This window comes from Thalia democratica, chromosome 6, assembly GCF_965202585.1.
Source record: "Thalia democratica chromosome 6, ktThaDemo2.hap1.1, whole genome shotgun sequence".
Classification (NCBI taxonomy): Eukaryota; Metazoa; Chordata; class Thaliacea; order Salpida; family Salpidae; genus Thalia; species Thalia democratica.
The window spans coordinates 2,647,572-2,656,616 of NC_139170.1; the positions used below are offsets into that span (position 1 = coordinate 2,647,572).

At 27.1% G+C, this 9,045-nt stretch overlaps 1 pseudogene across 1 annotated transcript; it reads left to right on the top strand.

Moving 5' to 3' along the window:
* Positions 1–6,742: 6,742 nt before the first annotated feature.
* LOC145838489 (uncharacterized) lies at positions 6,743–8,690 on the top strand (annotated as a pseudogene). Its single transcript, XR_014370030.1, has 2 exons — positions 6,743–6,867; positions 7,244–8,690. The product of XR_014370030.1 is annotated as an uncharacterized LOC145838489 (transcript).
* Positions 8,691–9,045: the final 355 nt, after the last annotated feature.

Below are 9,045 nucleotides of genomic sequence, written 5' to 3' on the forward strand. Positions count from 1 at the left end.
TATATATATAGCACAAGTTAACGAATTCTAATATGCAAACCAGTTGTACTAAGTAAAATTTATATGTTTTTAAAATTTGTTATTGTGTTTTAAATTAGTTACTTTTTACAGGCAGTTGAAAAAGATGTCAAACAAAAATTGTTCAGCAAAAAAACAATGAGGAAAAATGAGTTTTTTTGTCCACTATTTGTAAAATATTTTTTAAGACAGTGGGCTCCAATTGTTCCTTTATGGACCGGATTTATGCTAAAAATTATTGGGGAGGTAGAACTCTTACAAAATAATCAAGCTGCTGAGGCTTTATTTTCTAACCTTAAAAACCATCAATTAGCCCACCCAGAGAGAGAAGAAGTTGCAATGAACGATTTTACTAAAAGATCAGGAGTTTGGGATATTGGGCAATTCCTATTAGCTTCTCGAAAACGATTTAGGTAGAATATGTTTTACATGTAATGATTTATTAGTTACACTACAATAATTTAATTCTTATTAACAGGTTTAATGAAAATTTTTATATTTTGAATAATGACATCGTTTGGAAGAATGCCAAGAAAAATGAAAGTAGAATGAGTAAAACAGAGCTGGCAGTTGATGGAATTTCGCTATGCAGAACAAAAACAAAAGCAAATGCTAAAACAATTAAGTCGTTTTGGAACCAAAATCAAGAGGTTGGTTGATTTATCTAACAATTTAAAGTTTAAAAGATAATATTTTGATGCAATATACTATTCAAAAGGTACAGAGTTCTAGATACTTGGAAGGAAATACGACTTATGATGCTAAACTGTGCCAATTAATCGAAGATGTTAGCTATTAATGCATTAATATACTCTTTAAACATCCACAGCAACTTTAAATTTCTAATCTTAATTACAGAGAAACTATTTGTGGACTTGTAAACCCTGCCTTGATGTATTGGCTTGCGTAGTTGATGAACACGAGAATACTTTTTTAACGCATCATGACTTTTGTTCCCTTAAGCCAAAAAATGAAATGACTGATAAAACATGGCTGTTTTATATGAGAGTGTTTCATTCAAACGGTAAGTTTTTGTTAGTGTGATTAAATAAAGCTGAAATAAATTTTGCTTTTTGTATAGATATATCAACGATGTTTATAAATCAACAAAGTTTGGATTATGAGACACTTGAGATAGACATTGAAGATGATGAGTATAGAAGTTTAAAACACTTGAAGAATTTTTTTTTTGTTATCAAAGGAAAAACTCCAAAACTTTTGGTAAGCAATCACTGATATTTAGTTCTTTTTAAACAAAAATTTGATTTTAGAAACTGTGTTAAAGCTTTTCTTATTCAAAAAGCTACAGTAATACGAGTTTTACTATTTTATGCTCTAAAAATACTAAGTTAATAATTAGTTTATTTCAGTTCATAGACATGGGTAATAAAACATGGACATTGGTAAACCCTTTTTTTCCTGAACAAGAAAATAAGTCTTTAGGAGTTTACCTTTGTAAAATAATGAACTGTGATTTAAAGTATAATAAGGTCTCACATAGCATCCTTCATTTATCTGAGACAATAAATTCCAAAGTAGTTATGCTGGAGGTTAGTTAAACAAACAAAAAACGAATATTTTTTTATTATAATTTTAAGATTAACATTAAAACATAAACAGATGGCAAAACAAATCTTGTCAAACAGAGGAGAGATCCATCTAGAAATTAAATCTTCGAATGATCTGCGCAAAGATATAGCAAACAATCTGTTAAAAATTGGAGGTTTTTTTGTAAACATTTTTAAGTTTTCAATATTATTAAATAATTTTAAAGTTAATTATACAACAAAGGTCCTCCTAGCGATTTTTGTTATAAATGTGGAAGAAAGGAAGTAGAAGAAGCTGCATCGTGTAGGCGAAAGACAGATAACTGGGTATGATTTATTTGAAAAATTGGATGAACAAATTCAATTCTATATATTTTCTTTCATTAAAACAAAGCTTTATTTACAGGTGCAATGCGATGAAACTAAATGTAGGCGATGGTTCCACAAGAGTTGTCTAAACTTGAATAATAATGCAACCGTAAATGAAATTATTTATTGTCCTATGTGTTCACAGCTTAAGTATTAATTTTAAAAATGTAAGCACAGTGTTATATTTTATTTTAACTTGACTGGCAAGCTTTAGAGTTAATTTTGTACAGAACTATTATTCTTTACGTAGATAACAGTTATTTTTTCGTTTAAAAATTTGTATTTTATTGAAAGCACATTTTTGAATGTTTGAAGTCAGATTCAAATTATTTGGATATTATTTTTACTATTATAGATGTAATTGGAGTACAAATTCATCGTTCCTAAATAAACGATTTTACAAAGTTGATTTTATTTAAATAAAATTAGTTAGTTTTAAAATAAACTCAGATTGAAATTTTTGAGTTAGTTTTGTCAATATTATTTTTTTAGATGTACAGAGAAGTTAAAAACTATTTTAAAGCGACTTTAAGCTTTCCTTAAAGTATTTTTTAAAACGGCTGAATTATTAACTGTAGTTGAATTGAAAGGTGAATTAGAACAACACTTTAAATTTGAGAAGTTTAAGTTTATCATAAAAAATTTGTTACATTTAAAGCAAATTAAAACTTGATAAAAATATTATTTAGGTTTACTTTAAGGACTATTTTGAAGCTTTAGAGCTTTAAAATTTAAATCGCAATTTTTTAATACACTTTAAAACAATAATGTAAAGTTTGAGCTATTTCTGTAAAAAATTGTTTGAGTTAGAGCGAACTTAAGTTTGAAAAAAGTTTTTTATGTTATGAATTGTAAGTTTGAGAGCTAACTAAGCTTTGAAAAAAGTATTTTTGGCTTTTACTTCAGTACAACTTTAAAAGGCTGTTAGTTGAACAATACTTGAGTTAGAGCTTTGAAATTTAAAGCGCACTTTTTTAATACACCTAATAGCATTACTGCAAAGTTTTAGTTATTTCTGTAAAGAATTGTCAGTTTTAGAGCGAACTAAAGTTTGAAAAAAGTATTTTTTAGTTTTTCCTTTAGTACAACTTTAAATGGCTATAGCTTTAACAATACTTTAGTTAGAGCTTTAAAATTTAAAGCGCAATTTTTTAATACACTTTAGAACATTAATGTAAAGTTTGAGCTATTTCTGTAAAGAATTGTTTGAGTTAGAGCGAACTAATGTTTGAAAAAAGGTTTTTATGTTATGAATTATAAGTTTGAGAGCTAACTAAGCTTTGAAAAAAGTATTTTTGGCTTTTACTTCAGTACAACTTTAAAAGGCTGTTAGTTAAACAATACTTGAGTTAGAGCTTTGAAATTTAAAGCGCACTTTTTTAATACACCTAATAACATTACTGCAAAGTTTTAGTTATTTCTGTAAAGAATTATCAGTTTTAGAGCGAACTAAAGTTTGAAAAAAGTATTTTTTAGTTTTTCCTTTAGTACAACTTTAAATGGCTATAGCTTTAACAATACTTTAGTTAGAGCTTTAAAATTTAAAGCGCAATTTTTTAATACACTTTAAAACAATAATGTAAAGTTTGAGCTATGTCTGTAAAGAATTGTTTGAGTTAGAGCGAACTAAAGTTTGAAAAAAGTTTTTTATGTTATGAATTGTAAGTTTGAGAGCTAACTAAGCTTTGAAAAAAGTATTTTTGGCTTTTACTTCAGTACAACTTTAAAAGGCTGTTAGTTGAACAATACTTGAGTTAGAGCTTTGAAATTTAAAGTGCAATTTTTTAATACACCTAATAGCATTACTGCAAAGTTTTAGTTATTTCTGTAAAGAATTCTTAGTTTTAGAGCGAACTAAAGTTTGAAAAAAGTATTTTTTAGTTTTTCCTTTAGTACAACTTTAAATGGCTATAGCTTTAACAATACTTTAGTTAGAGCTCTAAAATTTAAAGCGCAATTTTTTAATACACTTTAGAACATTAATGTAAAGTTTGAGATATTTCTGTAAAGAATTGTTTGAGTTAGAGCGAACTAAAGTTTGAAAAAAGTTTTTTATGTTATGAATTGTAAGTTTGAGAGCTAACTAAGCTTTGAAAAAAGTATTTTTGGCTTTTACTTCAGTACAACTTTAAAAGGCTGTTAGTTGAACAATACTTGAGTTAGAGCTTTGAAATTTAAAGCGCACTTTTTTAATACACCTAATAGCATTACTGCAAAGTTTTAGTTATTTCTGTAAAGAATTGTCAGTTTTAGAGCGAACTAAAGTTTGAAAAAAGTATTTTTAGTTTTTCCTTTAGTACAACTTTAAATGGCTATAGCTTTAACAATACTTTAGTTAGAGCTCTAAAATTTAAAGCGCAATTTTTTAATACAATTTAAAACAATAATGTAAGGTTTGAGCTATTTCTGTAAAGAATTGTTTGAGTTAGAGCGAACTAAAGTTCGAAAAAAGTTTTTTATGTTATGAATTGTAAGTTTGGGAGCTAACTAAGCTTTGAGAATTGTTTGTTTTAGAGCGAATTAAAGTTTCAAACAGGTTTTTTATTAGAAATTTTTATTAAAAAAGTTATTAAAACAAAAATTTGCTTTTCTGCTCTTTAGCTAGGACATTATAACGGCTAAACATTTACAATAAGTAGCCTACTTCTAGGCTACCTTTTTTAAAGTTGAACTATAATAACCTTAATATGTTAGCCAATCACAAAAAGGTAGTCTAGAAAAAGGTAGCCCAAAGAGACACCAATTGATAAAAAAAGTACTCAGAGTTAAAAATTACAAATATTCCCAAGCAAATGTTCATCGACACTTGACTACACATTAGAGTCTATTGTCACACTCAGAGTAACTTTGCTATTTTGAAGTTTTTGATAATCTCAGGCTGACTCAGGCTAGTTTTTAGTACTTTTTATTTATCTAAGACTATTTTTAATGATTTATTTCTTATAATTTAAGTTTTTATTAAGTTGGTTTGTTATTATTTTTAGGTATTTTAACCTGATTAAAATTATGTTTTTAATTTTTTACTTAAATTAAAATTTTTAGGCTTGTCTTTTTTCTGAAAGAGTAGTAACCTTGTTTTATATTGGTATAATGCATTTTGACTTTGGTAAAAAAAATTAATCCAGGAAAAAAGAGTGGAGTATTTTTAAATCATACAGTTTTAGTCGTTTTGTCGAAGTTCAGCAGTTTCTTTCCAACTTAGTTTATTTAATAAATATCCCATGTTTTTTTCAATAAATAATTTCAAACAACAGCTCTCCAGATACTTTTATAGTATTTAAAAGTATTTTTTTGCTTGATATCAATATTAGTATTATATTAAAAAAAAGTGAGTTTTTTTATGCATTTACTAATGTTTTCATCTTTACCAGGGTTTTGCCATAAACTGAAACTTGAAAGATATTTGGAGTTAATGATGGGTCATAACTTTAAGAGTTTCTTCAAAGGAGGCCTTATGAAAAATAGTGTTTGAAAAACCTTTTTATATAGGAGCAAACCTGTGCAATAAAATTTTGAAATAAAGCATTTTAAGATGTGTAAACTAATTGTAAACTAATGATGTTGACATAATTTAAAAATTAAGGCCATAGGGAGGTCTAACATTTTTTTTTTACAAAAATTAACTTTGGCTTTTACATGAAAGTTTGAAGTACAAACTACAAGCCAGTTTTTATAGAATTCAAAAATATAATTTAACTTTTGAGATATTTAATTTTTTGTAAACATTTTCCAATATAAATGTATAGACCCCAAATTTTTTGGGGTCAATTTTCTCGGAAATTTTAAAATTCACTAAAAATCTATCTCCTCTTTCATTTTCAAGCAATCTTCTTCAAATTTTCAGGAAACGTTCCTATAAGGAAAGAACGTTACTTTAGAATTTCAATAACTTAAAAAAAATGTTACAAAAATTAAAAAAAAAAAGTTTTTTTTCAAAAAAAAAATTTTTACAAAAAATTATTTAAATTTCAAAGTAATATTTTTTTGTTATTGTATAAAGATTAGACTGTGAAAGTTTGAAGAAGATTGCTTGAAAAATGTAGGAGGAGATACATTTTAAATGAAATAGTATTTTTTCGCTGTTTTAGTTTTCCCTTCCCATAGGGAACCTATTATGCGGCCGGACTTTGACAAATCATATCTCAAAAAATAGTTTTAATTTTTTAAAACAATAAAAAGCATCTTGAAGCTTAGAAAAAACTCTATAAAATAAGATCAACTTGTAAAAACATGGTTTACCCCCCCTATCGCCTTAATAATTTATTTAAATGAAAAAAAGTGTACATCTTAATCATTATCTACAGTTACTAAATTTATACTTAAACATATGTATTGAAAATTTTCAAAATCTCATAACTTTAAACAAACTTTTTTATAATTTAAAATTAGTCTTTTACAAAAACTCAGGGTGGCCTTACTAAGGATAAATCAAGCTATTTTTTTAATATAAATATCAGGCTACTTTTGATATTTTTCTTAAGCTCAGGATAGTTTTTCTGCCTTTATTATTTTATAAAAAATTGTGTTTTTTTTGTAAATAATAAATCATTAAATATTAATATGAATTATTGTAACAAATGTATTTGTATTTCTAAAAAGTTAAACATGTTGTCAAGGCATACATATCAAAAAATAAAGAATTAAAGTTTTAAGTTAGTGCTAGAATATATTTTTATACTACTTCATGGTTGAATCAGCTATTGAACTTGTAGTTTTGCTGGGTTTGTACTTAAATTATAAATTTGTGAGTATTATAAACTTAATTTGTTAATAACCTATACTAAACTATTTTTCAGCTGTTCAATAGTGAACTAATGTACTGTGTTAAAAACTAATACTTAAAAATAAAAAGGACACTAATGAACACAAAACATTATAAAAAATTACATTGAGCCAAGCAGAAGGAGTAAAATTTATGCCAGTTTACAGTAAAGTAGGTTTTAATAAGAAAATTAATCTTTTAACATTTAAATAAAACACATTCTCAAATTTGTTTTATATTTTTTATATTTATTTTTATTTGTTTTAAATAATAGTTAAAAGTCTTATTGTGTTTGTTATAAGATTAATCTTTGCTGAAATATTAGCGAGATACATAATCAAATAAATATTTTAAAAACAACATCAACAACAAACAAGGTATTTTCTATTTATACAAAAATTTTGTTGGAGTTGAACATTTTATTTTGAAATTTTCTATCATATCCATTGTGTTGCTCTACACCTCTTTTGTTTTCCTGAGTCCAAAAGAAAGTATTTAGTGTTTTTTTGATAAAAAATATTACTATGATACCTATATTATTTTACAGAACACAAATACATATATCTAAAATGAACTTAATAGAAGAGGCAAGGATATTCATCATTTCCGCAATAGCAGCCACATCATTTTGCATGCATGGATTTTTTCACACCTATCTTGGCAGTCTTGCAACATTTGTAACTGCATTCCTGCAAGTATACCTCCTCTACAAGCACAAGAAAAACCTTCAACTCTTCCAAGTATCAATCAGAGTCTACCTGCTTGTGATTGTATTCCACTTTGGAATGTACCTGTCAAACTGGTATCCTGACAAATACCTGGCTCTTGGCTACCACCTGTCAGTTGTGTCTGCTTTCCATTTGGGGGAATATCTGGTCACTGCAATATTCCAACCCTCCACCGTTAACCTGGACTCTTTCATCCTCAACCATAGCACAGAGTTCAACATTGCCATGGCAACGTCAGTGGCAGAGTATTTTGTGGTCCAGTATTTCCTGCCCATGTGGCAACTCAACCCTACCAGAATCTACTTGGGACTTACCCTCAGTTTGTTTGGGGATCTTGTCAGGAAGGTATCCATGGTAACAGCAGGGGAGAGCTTCACCCATCTTGTGCAGCACATGAAGCGTGACGAGCACATTTTAATAACTTCTGGGGTCTACTCCGTTGTCAGGCACCCCAGCTACGGCGGGTGGTTTCTATGGAGCGTTGCCACGCAGCTGATGCTGGGCAACTTTTTATGCTTCATTGGTTTCATGGGGGCCAGTTGGAAGTTCTTCAGCGAGAGAATTGAGTTTGAGGAGTTTTATTTGGTCAAATTTTTTGGGGAGGACTACGCAAGTTACAAGGAGAAAGTCCCATTTTCAGGGGTGCCCTTCTGTAGTGGGTTCAACATTGCTAGGAAGAGAAACTGAAAAGTAATAGTTTGAAAATGGTCATTAAAATAAATCAAGTAAGTTAAAAAACTTTTGAAAACTGTGTATAAAGAAACATTCAACTTTTTTTAGTAAATTTGATTTAAGAATTTTAGAAAGAGAAAATAATTTTTTTTAGTACTTAACAATGGTTAAATACTAGAAAATAATGTTTAAGTAAAAGTTGTTTTAAAACTAAAAAAAGTTAATTGAGTTTGTTTAATATACATATTGTTCTTTAGATATCTTTTTATTAGGTATTATAATTGTATTTCTTACGTTTTAGCTTTGCATAACAAACTGACATTTAAATTTTCAAGCTTGCAAGTAAGATTTGTTATAAAAAAGCCATTTAGTATGCCAAACATTTTTATTTGATAAGAAAATGATTTTAAACCTTGAACAAGTTTGAATCATAGCAGTATTTTGTAAGAAGAAAAAATGAGTGGTTTTGTATACGCTATATTGTTATTATAAAAATTCATACTTATTAAACAATTTTAATTAACATCTTTTTATTTTCTGCTTTTTTGTACCATTAATATTCAAGAATTTTAAAAAATTTGTTGAAATTATCATCTAAGCATTCCTGATAGTATTTTGTTGTCTGATTTTTATCTCTTTAGTTATTTTTATTGTTGCTTTTGTTCTAGTGCACTTTGTTTCTATCAATATGACAACAATTATGAATATTATGTACGTCAATTTTATACATTAAGTGATATAAGTTCTGTTGTTAGTACATTTTAGTTTTAAACAATTTATTAAATTGTTTTATTCAAGTTCAATTTTACTATTTTATACCTAAAGTTTTCAATTAATTTGTTTTATTTTTAGTGTCGAAGTTTTTCTTGTTTTGTAAACTACATTGAGTGATTATTAATACTTGTCATGAACATTTGAAAAATATGTTTGTATTTCTTTTTATCTAGTA